This window comes from Castor canadensis, chromosome 4 (assembly GCF_047511655.1).
Source record: "Castor canadensis chromosome 4, mCasCan1.hap1v2, whole genome shotgun sequence".
NCBI classification, from domain to species: Eukaryota; Metazoa; Chordata; class Mammalia; order Rodentia; family Castoridae; genus Castor; species Castor canadensis.
In genome coordinates, this window is record NC_133389.1 from 16,499,488 (window position 1) to 16,514,681 (window position 15,194).

General features: G+C 40.6%; 1 protein-coding gene across 4 annotated transcripts in view; it reads right to left on the reverse strand.

Moving 5' to 3' along the window:
- The window catches only part of Cdh20 (cadherin 20), a 213,872-nt gene extending 200,360 nt beyond the window's left edge, over nucleotides 1-13,512 (reverse strand). For 2 of the 4 annotated variants that reach the window (XM_074069695.1, XM_074069697.1), the window contains exon 1: nucleotides 13,384-13,491. The gene's annotated coding sequence lies outside the window, so the exon portion shown is untranslated. Of the gene's footprint in view, nucleotides 1-13,383 lie in introns of all 4 variants that reach the window. The other 2 variants (XM_074069696.1, XM_020153686.2) reach the window with 2 other exon arrangements.
- Between the last annotated feature and the right edge of the window lie 1,682 nt (nucleotides 13,513-15,194).

The following is a 15,194-nucleotide window of genomic DNA, read 5'->3' on the forward strand; positions in this document are numbered from 1 at the left end:
ACCTAGAGCTCCCCCCGTCTTTTTTTTTTGTCATAACTCAAAGAAAACTGTGTGTCAAACTTGCATTTTATTTTAGTATTTTTTCCTTCCTTGAAAAATTCTACTTACAGTCATAAATAAAGAATACTTGTCAGAAGCTATGCTTTTCAATTTTTTTAAAAGCAATTTTTTTCTGGGCTCCTTCCATAAATTGTTTATTGTTCAATATGGTTGTGACTTTTCAAATAGTTACTTATTTTTGATGCCTTCAATTTGGTTTAAGTATTTCTCTTTCCCAGGACAAAGTATATAAAAGGTTTCCTTTTATTTGGAGGATGTGAGAGTTACTCTTGGTCTCTTCCACAGGGCATTAGTAGTGGGACTAGGTTGGGGATGGGAAGTTAGAGACCCATTTAACTTAAAAGGTGTCTATTATAATAAGAACAACTTGTAACAGTGATGTATTTTTTATCTTCCCTTATGATAAATAGGGCCATGACTTAGTGGTCATTTTTTTTTCTCTTCTATATATCACTTACCCCTGTCCTAGTCATTCAAATATTTTAGCCAATGACTTCCAAGGGTGCCATTCCTGAAGGAGGCAGCTACATGTCTCAGAATTATGAATGGCTGCTATAATGTCTCTCACACATGCTGACTCAGGTAATTTGGAAAGCCTATGGCCAGGGTACTGTCAGTAGCACCTGTCTGTACATTCTTTAACATTCATGAGATCTCTTTGGTCTTAAGTTTGGTGAATCTAGACAATGTATCATCTTTGCTTTCTTCTCATGTTAATCCTTGTCTGTTCTGCCCCAAACCCCTGTGAGAGGGTAGCTCGTGTAGGATTAAATGCCTGCTTTCCTAGGCTCACACTGCACGTTCCATACCTATGAGAGCTGTAGAGGTGTTTCCAATGATCCATTAAGGAGACATCTGGGTTTTTGATTTATAATATCTACCATCATGATGTGTATTGAGAACAATCTTTTTTTAAAGGTTTCCCTCTATGAAGTAATGTAAAAACCCAAAGGGAGATCTGTGCATAAAAACTTCAGTGTGCTGATCTCCATTCTTCTTCACAAAGTTGTATAAATGTTCTCCAAGTCACATTTGACTTGGTGAAATGGTACCCCGATGAGCGAGTGTTACGGTAAGAGGCTCAGTGGAGCAGTCATTTCAGATATGTGTCAGCGTGGTCTGTGGCAGACTGTGAATATCTAGCACAAAACCATTTTATTAACAGCAGATGACTCTGGCCACTGGCAGATAGAGAAATGGGCTTTTCTGTGGTTTTGTAAGCCTCAGGGCTTAGTGAAGACTTCTGACTTCTTGCAAAATAAAGGGTAGAATAAGATGCCATTTTCAGCTGTAGGATAAGTGGTAGGGCCCCTCCTATAACTTCCTTGATGCTTTGCAAGAATGATAAACATAGAATTATGGACTTCCATCAATGTTTAAGTGCATGTACACACCAGGGTAGCAATAACTTCAGAAAGCTAATGCTGAACTCTAACTCTTTTGCTGGTTATTGTCTGGAGCAGTGAGCATGAAGCAGCACTACCAAAGGACAAAAGTCACCAGATTCCATCTGCAAAGCAGAAGTTATCCTCAACTAAATCAGAGTTACAAATTGGTTGAATCCTGTGCTTGTAGGCACAGTGCTTTAAAGTGTTTAGTTTACTATCTTTTGGGCACTGAAAATAATGAAGACAAAGAAAGTAATTTTAAAAATCAGTTTGGTTTTATGAAATATCCAACAAGATAATCATAAAATAGAAGGTAACCAATAAGATAACCATAATCAGAAGAAAGAACAATCTCTAGTAACAAAATTATTATAAAAATAAAAACTTGACCACTGGGATTTGTGGACGTGAAAGCTGTGGACATGAAAGTTATCAATTTTGTTTCACATTGGAACCCTGCAACTTGGAGGCCTCAGATCTAATTCCCTAATTTCCAGAGCAGGATCTGAAATGCCCTTCTCAATCTTTCCTTTACAGAGATTTAAATAAACCTTAAACAATCCTATTTTGTTCATTTACTTAAACTCAACTCATGGTAGATTGAACTATTTGAAGGGAGCAATATCAGGGATAATAGAAAAAAGCAACCAAATTTTAAAATGATGTATTTCAGTCTTTGAAAGATGTTTTGAGTATTTGCATAAATAGCCATATGTCTCAAATTCTGGAAATTGTCAACATTTCAAATAAAATCGTGCATCCCTGCTGAATGGATGAGGTGGTAGAATCAAGTAGTTAAAAACAGACTTTGTAGCTTTGGAAAGACGTGGGTTGAAGTAGTAAGGCTAGAATTATTAGTTGCATGATCTTGGACAAGTTACTCAGTTTCTTTAGTCACAAAATGGAGATGATAGTTTTTCCTGCCTCACTGAGTTCTTAGCAGTAGTAGAGGGGACCATGCTGGTGAAGAGTTTTTCCCAGTGCTTGGCACAGACTGAGGGACTCTTTTTCTGTTTGGGACATGGTAAGATTCCCTTTCCTGCTTATTCTATTTTTAATTACCCCAATGATTCTAAATATGTAGGTTGGAGAAAATATAGATTTTTTTCTTAACAAAATTACACAGAGTAGATTACAAGGTCATCAATAGCCTCTAAGAAAATGTTCAAGTACATCGAGGGCTAGAAAGCACCTTGGAGAACCTCTCAGATGTGTCCCCCATCTGATGCTTGTACTGGTTCCCACAGGCTAGTCATTTGCAGTCACTTCCGCTGGCTGGTAACTCGTGACTCTCCCCAAAAGCACACTCCAGGGTAGAACAATTCACCATTGTGATGGGATGAAATATGTTTCTCTATTGTTTCCATTCAGTGACCCTGGTTCAGGCCTTCAAGGCAATGCACAATAAATTCATTTTCTTTTTTTATATGAAGATATTCTTGAACTTGAAGTTGACTATTGTGGTTCCTTTAAGTCTTCTGTATGTCAGGTCTGTCATTTGAAGATATTCAACTGTTGCTTATTGGAAGATGTGTTGTGGTGCCCTTCCCATACAGGGAGCCATTTTCCACACCCACAACTCTGTAGAATGCAATGAATGGTACAGGATGTGCCCTGCCCCTGACAAAGCAGAGCAGGACTGCTCATCCCTGGACACGTGGAAAGAGTAGGCATCCAACAGCGTGCATGTGAGTCTTAGCTCTACCCTGCCCAGCCAAGTGGTCTTGGGAGGGTCCTTCAACCTCCGAATAGTTTGTTTTCCTCACTAGCACATGTTCATGTTAAATTTCATCTTGTTAGAACTAGCACAAACCATTTGGATCAGATTTCCTCATCTAATATCGATTCATTCTTGTTTCATTGCATTTGTAAATATGATTGGTGTAACATAATGTGTGCACCTGTGCCATTAATAAAAGCAAAATGTAATCCTTGGCTAGTCCAGACAGAGGCCTACATCAGAACATCCAAACCCTGTACTAGGTTAATCTGGGTTTCATTCATTTATGCAACACATACTTATTTCCAGGTGTGGTGATGCATGCCTGAGATAGACAGGGAGATGCTATCTCAAAATCCAAGGGCTTCAGACATAGTTCAGTGGTAGAGCACTTGCCTAGCATGCACAGAGCCCTAGGTTTGATCCCCAGCACCACACACACACACACACACACACACACACACACACACACACACATGCACACACAAATATTGAGTACTGACTATGTGCTAGATATGATATTGATCTGAGGATATAAGGATCTGAAGAGATTTATTTCTGTCCTCCTGGAACTTAGAATCTAGTGGGCTAATTGTCTGTTTTCGGGAACTGAGATTTAAAATTTTTCAACCATATTCTAATTTTTGTTAGCACACAGATGTGATGAGTTTGAGTCCCAAAGGAAATGAGTTTAGTAGGGAAAGATCTGAACTTAATGAAGGCATGTTGACAGAATCATTTTCCCACAAGGTTTTATCTAACTGTTAATAAAGACATTTGTAATGTGGCTAATATAACTATGAAAACTATTATTATGATTTGGAAAATGGACAATTCATCCTTAAATTGAAAAATGTGTGCTTTAATAAGAAATGCATGGAAGTTGAACTTTACAATAATGTAGTGATTCTCAACTCACAGGGGCATGTGGCAATGTCTGGAGACAGTTTGGATGTGTAGGATTTCATTAGCATCTAGAGGTAGAAGCCAGAGATGCAGACAGACAGCCTATAATGCATAAGGCACTCCTCCCAAACAAAGAATTATCAAAGTATGTCAGTTGTGACAGTGAGGCTGGATCCTTTGCTGAAGTGAGGCAGTGTAACTCAGTGGCTACACTACAACGAGGGAGCCTGAGAGTTCTGGGTACGAAACCTGTCTGTAGTGACCATGTAAACTTGAGCTTTATTTTCTGCATTTGAAAAATGATAGGGATAACAACACTGATAGAGAAGATGAATGAAGTAATGTATGTGAAACACCCAAAACCGTGTCTGGCATAGAGGTGAAGGATTCACAGAATGGTAGTTATTTTTATTGCTCTGTTTGCATCTCTCTGAATGCTATACATTTTGACATGAGTGAATACATCTGAAGAAATGTACAGCCCTAAGCAATTTGATCTCCAAATGTCAGCCAGCTCCATGAATTGCATGATATCCTCTGAAGTATTCCATTGAGATGTTGAACTGCAAATGGATTGAGTTTTTAATGACTATGTAAGGATTTTGTTTCCAAAAATGAGTATGTCCCACATTTTTATACTGATGTAAATGGTCTCAGTATTGTGGAGATGATGAGACTGTGTGTTAAGGGTAAAGGTAGCTATAACTCTAGCCCTTCAAAACTATAATGTCAATAGAGATGTACTTGGATTACTAGATACTCTTTGCTTTAAACATGATTTGATATTAATGATAGCACAAAACTATTATTCAATATTTATTTATAGGATGGATATCCTTGGGAGTTCTTGTCAGTTTGTACAAAGTAAATGCATAGATTTAGATTCTTAATTAATATTTCCCCTCAAATAAACCTACATGACACATATTCTCAACTGTGGCACTTGCTTTCAATGATATAACAATAATGCCTTTGCAAATCTGTACTCCAAAGGAGGCTTCTCTTGCAGGGAATCAAAGGATTTGTAAAAGAGACATATTGGAAGTTGTATTGTTTCTTGCAACAGAAAATGCAGAGAAGATGCAATGGGCTGTGAATATTTGTGACCCCCAAAATTTGTATACTGAAATCTTAACCCTCAAAGGCATTAGGAAGAGGGAATCTCAGGAAAGGGATTTGTGCCCTGATAAAACCTTTGAGAGGTTTTTGCCCTCTTTCAGTAATTCAGGGAAAAGTTGGCACTAAAACTAATTCTGTCCTGGTTTTCTGCCCTCACCAGAACCTGACATCTGGCATCCTGATCTCAGGCATCCAGCCTCCAGGTCTGTGAAAAATAAATTTCTGTTATTTATTAGTCATGCAGTCTGGTGTTCTAACAGAACAGGCTAGGACATATGAGAACACGTGGGTGTACTGTGGTGGGCACAGGGGTGGCTGTAGTATCTGTTGGTTTCTCACAATCTTTCTGTAGACTTTAAACAGGGGTAGGCAGGGGATACTGCCATTTACATGTGTATTCAGAATATTTGCATGGGAAAAAAAGGTCTCCTTAGATGCAAAGAGTGAGTGTTTATTTCCATCTGTTTTGATACTCTTAACAGTGTGTTAACAATCTTCCAAAATTTTTTTTAAAAACCATGTGTTTGGTGATCTTTACAAATCCAGATGCAGTTAAGTGAAATTCTTTTAACCAATTTCTCATTAAATTGCTAAATGAAATTATGTCTGTTGGTTTAAAAACAAATTATTTTTTAATTAATAATTTAATAATTATTGATTATTCATAAAAATGTACAATTTTATCTTTTATTAGGACTTGATAAGGGGTTCAATGACATTGACTTTATCAAATAACAGAAAGCAATAATGAATATAATATAAAATGTACACTATTCCTTTATTCTTTCAGGAAGATATTTTGTACTAATAGATTTAACCATAGATTTTTAAATAAATTAATCTAAAATGTTTATGCTCAGGTACACACTTAAAATGTCTATCCAATAATTTACATAAGCTGCTATTTATAGGCCATCATTTAAATTATTGGTGAAAAATGAAAAGTTTGGTTCATGCAAAGATATCAAGCAGAGAACAAGAAAGTTGCACCGCGCATCTTTCTGTGCTGTTTTAGCCACAACCTTAACTCTAATCCTAGTAAACAACTCTCTCTGGGAACAAGGGGTAATTGAATCTTCATGCTAATTCCATCCTGGTTTTCTCCTGTTTACTAGCTCCCAATTATGCCAGCGTATTACACTAATTCCATTCTCTGGGAAAACACTAAGACTATCTTGTTCATTTAACAAGGGTCAGGCCTAAAACAGACAAAAAAAAAAAAAGGCTGATTTACGTACAGACATTTTAGTTCCTACTGAGCATCTGTTTTTCATTTAGGGTGGAGTGTTAACATAGCTTATTTTCATTATAACTCAGGTGCAGGGGCAGGAAGTGTACTGACCACAAGCAATTTCACTGTGACATGTTAAGAGTTAAGTTTCTGTCCCACTGCCAGATGTTGAAAACGCAGAGTTGCAGTTGCATGATTGAGTTTGACCATGTTAAGCAAACGTCTATGGCTACCAGATGTAGTCGTAGCCACTGCCATGGAATGGAATGATCATTTCATTAATTACCCTTTAATTAGTTGATACAGCAGAGACCATGCAGTAACTTAGCATTAATTGTTCTGATTAAGACTCAGAACTTAAGGGGTAGATCTATTTGTCTGACAACTTCGGTGACAGTGCCATCTTTTAATGAAAAGATCCTGTGCATTTTGAACAACTTATATATGCATAAGCACATTCGATAGTTAGGTAAAACGGACATTTAAAAAAAGAAAGTTTTTCATTTAAAGTTTCTTCCCTTGTGTCCACATCAGACAATTGCCAATAATCATTACTATTGGTGATAAGCACATCTTGCCAGTTTAAAAAAATAATTTAAAATAACAAAGGTCATCCAAGAATTTGACTTTAAACATAGTACATTCATCTAACTTGAAAAATCCGTTGACTCAACTTTTTTTCAACTTTTTCTTCCTTATAAAAATACATCAAAATAAAAACTTTTCTGCACAGCAAAAGAAGTAATCACCAAAATTAAAAGGCAGCGTACAGAATGGGAAATAATATTGGTAAACCATATATCAGATAAAGGGTTAATATCCAAGATCTATAAAGGTCTCATGCAACTTAATAGCAAGAAAACACACAACTCAATTAAAAATGGGCAATGGACTTGGATAGACATTTCTCCAAAAATGATATATAAATAGACAAGTACATGAACAGGTGCTCAGCATTCACTGTCATCAGGAAAATGTAAATCATGATATTACTTCACACCTATTAAGATAGTTTTCATGAAAAAGCAAGAGATAATAAATACTGGTGAGGGTGTGGAGAAAGGGGATATTTGTATACTGTTGGTGGGAATATAAAGTGGTGTAGCTATTATGAAAAACAGTATGAAGTTTCCTGAGAAAATTTAATAGAATTTCCATATCGCTCTGCAGTCTTTCTTCTGGTTATATGCCCAAAGAAAATGAAATTGCTACCTCATAAAGATATCTGCACATCCACGTTCACTGCCACATTGTTCAGAATAATCAAGATACTGGAAACAACCCAGGTGTACATGAGCAGATAAACGGATAAAGTGTGGATGATATATGTATATTATATATACATAAAATATATACATATATATACTATACATACATATATACATTATATATACATATATACACTATATATACATATATACATATATACACACACACACAAAGAAATGTTATTCAGCCCTCAAAAAGGAGATTTTTGCTTTTTACCACAGCATGGATGGCCTTAAAGAACATTATGTAAAATAAATTGGACACTGAAAGAAAAATATTGCACAATATTACTTATATGCAAATCTAAAACCAAAAGAAAGAAAACAGGTCAAATGTATGTAGAAAATAAACATTGGTTACCAGGGTCAAGGTTGTGGGGGGAAGAGGGGAAGTGGTAGGGATAGACGTAAGTCAAAGGATACAAATATGTAGTGTAAACAAGTTCAAAGGTGAAGATGGCAGCTAATAATGGTATACTGCATTCAGAATTTTTACTCAATGAGTAACTTGCTCTCTTATCACAAGGGAACATGGGTAACTGAAATGATGATGTCTTCATTTGTTCCACTACAAAAACAATTTTATTCTATGTTTATGTATCTAAAAATTATGCTGTATGTCTTAAATATAATTTATTTTTTTAAGTAAAAAAATTTTAAGTTAAATCAACACATATCTACTGAGAATGTCCTAAAAGTAAAATCCTAGTTAGGAGCTATAAAGAAATATCTAGGCACTAAAAGGGCATCTCTCTTGCACACAGGATGCCTCTTTACTCTTAGGAGGTAATGACATTAGTCAGAATATACTCTAAATTTTGGATGAGATTGTCAAACTTTCCCCTAAGTAGCAAAAACACCATCATTTCAGGTATTCTGTGCATGTTTTTGACATTTGTACTTTTGTGTGGTACTTTCCATGATCAGTGTTTATTGCTTTGGAAGAAGAAATGAGTGATATTGTTAAAACTGTACGTATCTTTATAAGATGCCATACTTTATAGCTGTTTTACCTGCTTATTGTGTACTGATGTATTCCCACACCAAATGTTCTCTTTTTTATAACCCCTTAAACTTAAAAATTTTACATAAACCTCTAGGTGAATTGGACCATTTAAGTTTTGCATTGTACTTGAGTAATGCTTTAAGCTGAGGAGTCTAAGGGTTCTAAATTAAGCCAATCCATATGTAATTGGGAATGTTCTTTAGACAGTCCTGGTTGGCAAGACATGGGTAAAATATTCTGAAAAACTATTTAGCAAACCATGATTAGCAATTAAATGAGAAAAGACTAAATTTCTCTTTAAAATGGGTGGTTGCCATAACTTGATGCGGCAATACGATTTTCTATTTTTAATTGCTGTACACAGTGCATTTTGTAGAGTAGAATTTTCTCTTCTGAGCGCTAGCTACCTCCATAAATTTGCACCACTTACACTTTGTAACACTTGAGTAAGTGTTCTGCCATTGCAATACCTTTTGATTCATGATGGACAAAAGTAACTAAAGGTTAGTAAAGATACAGTAGGACATTTTAAACAAAGAGACAAGATGAATATTTTAGAGAAACTAAGTATTTTTCTTTATGAGACTGCATGACCTTATCTTAATTTGTTATGCTCTCTTCCTAACAGTGCTTTTTATTCCCAGAATAATAATACTTAACATTGACACTTAAAGATGTCCCTTTATCAATTCAAATAGTGAGAACTTTGCCCCATATTCCATGTCAATATCTGGATTCAGGGAGGGTTTGAAACCAGTGAATACATGGCACTTTATTTGCTCCTCCCCAGGTGCCATGTGTCCAGTGCTATCTATTGTTCCTTGCCCCCATCTTCATTTGCAGAACTCATTTCAGAAGGAATTGATCACAGTGCTATCTCTTAGTAAATAAAAATAAGTCACAGTCTTTACTGCCTATAATAACCATAGATACGCAGTTGCCCAAAGTCACCTTTTTCACTTAAGATACATTGTCTTTGGTCTCAAAATTAGTATAAAAATAAAGAGAAGGCTATTTCTTCAATTAAATGTGAAGGATTAATCATTCTAGGCAATTTGTTTTACAATAGAAAAATCAGTAAATGTCAAGAATGGAATATTTACTTCTCAAACTTTAAATGTGTGTAAAGAAACTGTTGGAGAAGCACAAAAATCTGACTGTGTGCAGATTTTGGCTGATGCCTAATATGTATTAATTAATTCTAGAATTATCAAATGCATTTGTTCTTATTACAGTTTCACATACTGGTTTTAGAAGATGAGGAATTTTGTCCACATCTGGAGTACAGCCGGGAGGGGAGAATGTCAGTGGGATATCTCAGCTCTCCACTGCTCCAGAGAACTGTTTTTTTTTTTCCTTCAAAACTAGGATTTTCCAAAGTGCCATCAAAGTAAAGCAAGTGAAGATAAAAGTGATAAAATTTCCTTTCCTATTTCTCTCTTGCTCTTATTTTCCCTAGTTTGCTCTCCTGATTGCAGCACCACCCGAACAGAATGAACAATTAACTGTCTAATTATTCTAGTCACACCAGCCCACAATGAAATCTTTATTCCATGTTTACAGCAATCTTTGGCAGAGGCTGCCTTGCTGTTTCTAAACTAAGAAGAACTGCCCTTTGGCTCTTCTCGGCATCAGCTGCCTTGGTTTCAGCCCGGGATGCCAATAATCAGACTTCTTTTTCTTCCAAAGTGAACATTTTTTTTAGGGTGAAAAGACCTATTCTCATCACCCCCCATATATTCTGGCTGATTTATGTCCAAGCCACTACAGCTCTTCCTTCCATATCTCTTTACATTTTTTCCTCTCTCCATACAGCACCACCAAGCAAAACCCCATTTTAAGTCCAAAATCGTAAAAAAAAAATGCTTAAGCAAACAGTGCTCACCACTATGAGGGAAAGAAAAACACGACTATTGGTTTATGGGTGGAGGGAAGTTAAGGAAATCCCTCCTGCTTTTCTAAACTGCTAATTTTCTAGCTCAAAAGGCATTCAATAACTTCTTCACCAGGGGAAAACATACCCACTTTTTAGTGACTCTCTTGATGACTTCCAACTATTTACTTAAATTAGCCAACAGCTGCACTCTTCCAGAAGCTTCAGAACATGAGGAATATTGACAAATATATCAGGGTCTCAGAGGGTATGGCGAAGTCTCTCTGAGGTGGCAAACTATTGCACTGTGACTGGGAGAAAGAAGTCATTCCCAGTGCAAAGGTCAACAGGAGGCAGGATCTTTTAATGGAGGTGGGAATGCACCTTGGTTAGTCCTCCTGGGACCCTCTGTGGAGTCTCCTTTCTGAATCTTGGAGCAGAGGATAGATAATCAATGCTGTGTGCCTTATCCTAAGCTGCTTAATGGATCTTGCAGAAGAACATTTCACCGTTTTGCAAAGATTCCAGTCTCCAAACCGTCTGTGACAACCGAGTCCCCTAACAGCCCTTCAATCTCTTTTCTCAGCCCCCAACACTTACTACAGTCACATTGCCTTTCAGGTGAGAACTGGGTCATAAAATTTTACCAAGGAGAAGGTAGAAGGAAAGGTAGGAGGGGGCGTTTCAGTAGTATAAACACTGATTAAATTCCCTGGCAACTCTCCCCAAACGAAAGATAATTTTTCTACAAGTATGCACAAGAATGTCAAGAATGCTAAGTCATTTTTATGTTTGTACTTTCCTTTCCCATTTTAATTTTACACTGCCACATGGCACACATGCTAAAAATGTATCTCCTTAACCTGAAGTGTAGCAAACTTTTCACAAAACATTAAAATCGCGTATTTTATAGACTGTCCTTTCCCAGGATGCGCAAAGCTTTTTTTTTTTTTCTGGATTCAAAATTAGATCATCTCATAACAATCGTCCTATTAGAAAGGCACAACTGCTTGTGCATTGGCAAACAGGGGAAATCAGAAGCACTGAAAAGAAAGGTCACACCAAAGTCAGTGGCCACAGCCTAAGCAGACTAAGCCAACAGAGGTTGGCTCCAAGTTACAACACTTCTCACTTGCTCTCCATTCCTCTCTCCTTTTCTCTGGCAGGAAAGGATGCGGCCAGCGTGGAGGCTTGACCTCATCTCCTGCGCTCAGCTTAACTCTGCCAGGCTGCCCTCCCACACTCTTGTCCTGCTTTCTGCTTCATCAGCTGGCCAAGCCTGCGTCCTGGAGCAGATCGTACCCAGGGCCAAGCAGAGAGGAGGCAACCACAGGTGCCCTTGTGGCTTCCTCCAGTGTTGGCAACGGAAGCCAGCCCTGCCAGGGAGCATAGCCAGTGGGACAGCAAGGGTCACACCAACTGAAAGGAAAAGACTGTCCAGGTTGTAGGAATACATGAAAGGAGAAAGCTGTGTCAAATATGGGGCTCGCAAAACCTCCACACGGGAGGAGACCCGGGAGGGTGCGTGAATTGAACTACAGTACATTATAGTTGCTAGTTTTTGTGGTTCTTGAATATATCCCCATTTTTATCCAGGTCCTTGATCACCATAGCTCTGAAGGGGTAATTTCCTCTGGTGGAGACTATAAGAAGTCTGGAGACATTATTCCTGGGAGGGTTGTGCGAGCTCAGTTTCCACGCAGTTAATAAAAAACCAAAATCCTTCCCGGCGATTGTGCCAAAAACAACAACCCCATTATCATAATAATCGCAGTAGCACAGAAAACTCTGAATCTACACAGTGACCAACTCTCCAGTTGTCTGGCACCACGGTGACAATCCCTCACTGGGCTCAGCAGGAAGATAAAGGAATGAATGAACAAATAAGCAAATAAATAAATAAATGGCCCTGGCGCTGCCTCCAAGCTGCCCTCCAGATTGCGCCACCACCTGCGTCTCTGAGCGGATGGCCAGGCAAAGGCTCCTGCTTGATCATAACAAGTCCAGCCTACGTTCTGTCCTATTGCTAAGGGCAGGTTGGGACGTGGCAGTAGCATTTTCTTTGCAAATCTGAAACGTTCACCCGATCTGACCCCTTCTCCACCCCCTCATCCCCTCAGCTCTACCCAAACATCACCACCAAGTAAAGACCAAACCACCCGCGCGCAATTCAGAGCTTTCCCTGGGAGTGTCGGGGCCCGGAGATAGGAAATCCGGGGAGTTGGTGATGTCCGGCAGGTGGCAGGGACGCGAGTCACCACTAGATTCTCCTCCCACCGTGGAGCTCCAGCGGGGGCACAGCGCGGGGTGCCGACCCGGGGATGGCCCGTAGGTACCTGCGCCTCCCCAAAGCCTCAGTCTCCAGTCCCCACGCCGGGAACGCAGCCACCTCTCCCCTTGGCAGTCGGAGGGAGGCGCCGCCGCCCGCGAGGCAAGCGAGAGCCAAGCCGGGGCCAAGCGCCCCTGCAAGCCGCGCTCCGGGGTCCTCCGTCCCCCTCCGTCCCCAGGCGCGCACAGCCCCCACTGCCATCGCGCCGCGTCCTCCACCTGCCCGGCTGCGCCACAGCCTCCCTGCTCCCAGAGAGCAGCTCCGCCAGCCCGGGAAGCCCCCTCACGTCCCCTTCCCCCCAAAGTCCGAGGAAGTCGAACTCGGGCCGGCCCGTAGGCTCGCCAAAGCGGCGGGTAGTTGCGGGGAGGATGCGCAGCTCGGGGGACTCTCCCAGAGTGCGGGCTCCAGGGCGCCCCTCGCCCGTCCTCGTCGCTGGGAGCAGGGGACAGTCGCGCGGGGCCCGACCCGAGCCTTCCGATTTACCTGGCACAGCCGGCGACTCTCCGGAGACGTTCAGCTCCTCCGGGGCGGGCGTCCAGCTCACATCGCTGCCTCCCCCACCCGGCGGCCAGTGTCCCGCTGGGTCCCTTCGCCCCCGCTCACGGCGCCGCCCCCGCCCCCCACCCCCCTTCCCCCCTCTGTCAAAAGTGTCACAGCTTTTCTGCCTTCGGATGTTTCGCAAAGTCTCCGCCCTGTCGCCAGGAGTTGGGGGGCAATGCTAGGCGCGCCAACCCTCCGATGCCCCAGTAGGTCCTCCCTCGGTCCCCAGCGCTCCGGCCGGCGGGTGAGAAGAGCCGCCTGGTCGTGGTCACAGTTCCCCGAGCGCCGCGCGCGGTCCCCTTCCCCTCCCTCCAGCCTTCCCTAGCCCGAGTGGCTGCCGCCTGCCTGTGCCGCGGGTCCTCATTCCCCTGCTCATGAATATTCTGACAGAGGCTAATGCCGTTGAAGTAAATTGAATTAGCCAATTGGTGCCAGGAATGTGCACTCCTTCCTTCTTCGGAGCTGTCTGGAACCCCACCAGAGGAAAGCAATTAACGTCCGGTTGGCATCCTGTGGCTTAGACCAGTGAGGGGCAAAATGGGTTAATTCTTTAAATGCAGTTTAAATACCGCATTTAAATGTTTAAACTTCTCTATTGGCTGAGAGTGAGGAATTGCCAACCGCGAAAGGGATGAAAGGGCGTAAGGTAGGCGTGGTGGGGGGGAGGGGGCGGTGTACACCTAAAGTTTCCCCATAAGTTGAGGTGACTTACTTTGCACAGACTATGGATTCTGGAAGAAGCAAAGAGAACAGGAAAAGACAGGCAAATAGGAAAGGAGCTGAGGAGCAACCGGGATTTAACCTTGACCTTGATGGCTAGGATGCTAATGTTGGGGGCGGGGGGAACTGGCGGAAGGAGCAGAAACATAGCTCATGGACTCTCTTAAGAATTGACCCAAGTGCTCAGATTTCTTTTGCCCTTATAATAAAATCGTAGAATTTGAAGCCTTGGGTTATGTAAGGGTGGACTGGATGGAGGGACACTACCACCAAAAATTTCAGAGGAAGAAGCTGAACTGCCCTTCTGGCTCAGATGAAGAGAGTTCCCAAATCACAGTAATTATGACAGAGCCAGTCTAGAAGGCAGTGAAGGCTCTATAGCGCAGGCGCTTGTTTCTGGGAGTCAAATAACAAGGCCCAAAGGAGAGATGCCACTGTTATCCTGACTCCCATCCTGGAATGCCAAATGACCTTGAGTTTGGCAAGTGAGCAGGTGAAACCTCCTCAGATCTGCATTCACATCACTCTTTAGGATTGCTTTTCACTCATCACTGATTTCCTAAAAACAGAAAATAATTTTGATTGAATTAATAAGTTATCAAATGATCTACTTGTGCAAGTGCTCTGTGGCCAAAGGATCTATGTCTATAAACAACTGACAAAGCTATGTATGTAAATAGCCAATAAAATTCCCAAGTATGTGACAATCGAAATATGTGTTCCCATTAAGCCAGTTGTGCTATATTTAATAGATACCAGCTAGTCTAGAAACAGGACTCATGGTTATAATGGTAATTATTAATATTAGAGCAGCTAATGTTTACTGAGGGCTTATGTGATAGGTTTGTGTTACATGAGTCATTCACTTAATGTAAGTACCTTATTCGGTATATACCATTATTTCTCCATTTTAATAGGTTAAGCAGGCGAGGATAGTAAAGGTCACTGGTGTGCCCGGGCCACATCGTTACAGGTGGTGGAGATGAAATTGCGTCTGATCATTAGGCCAGGCCCGTCAAGCCACCAGCAGATTA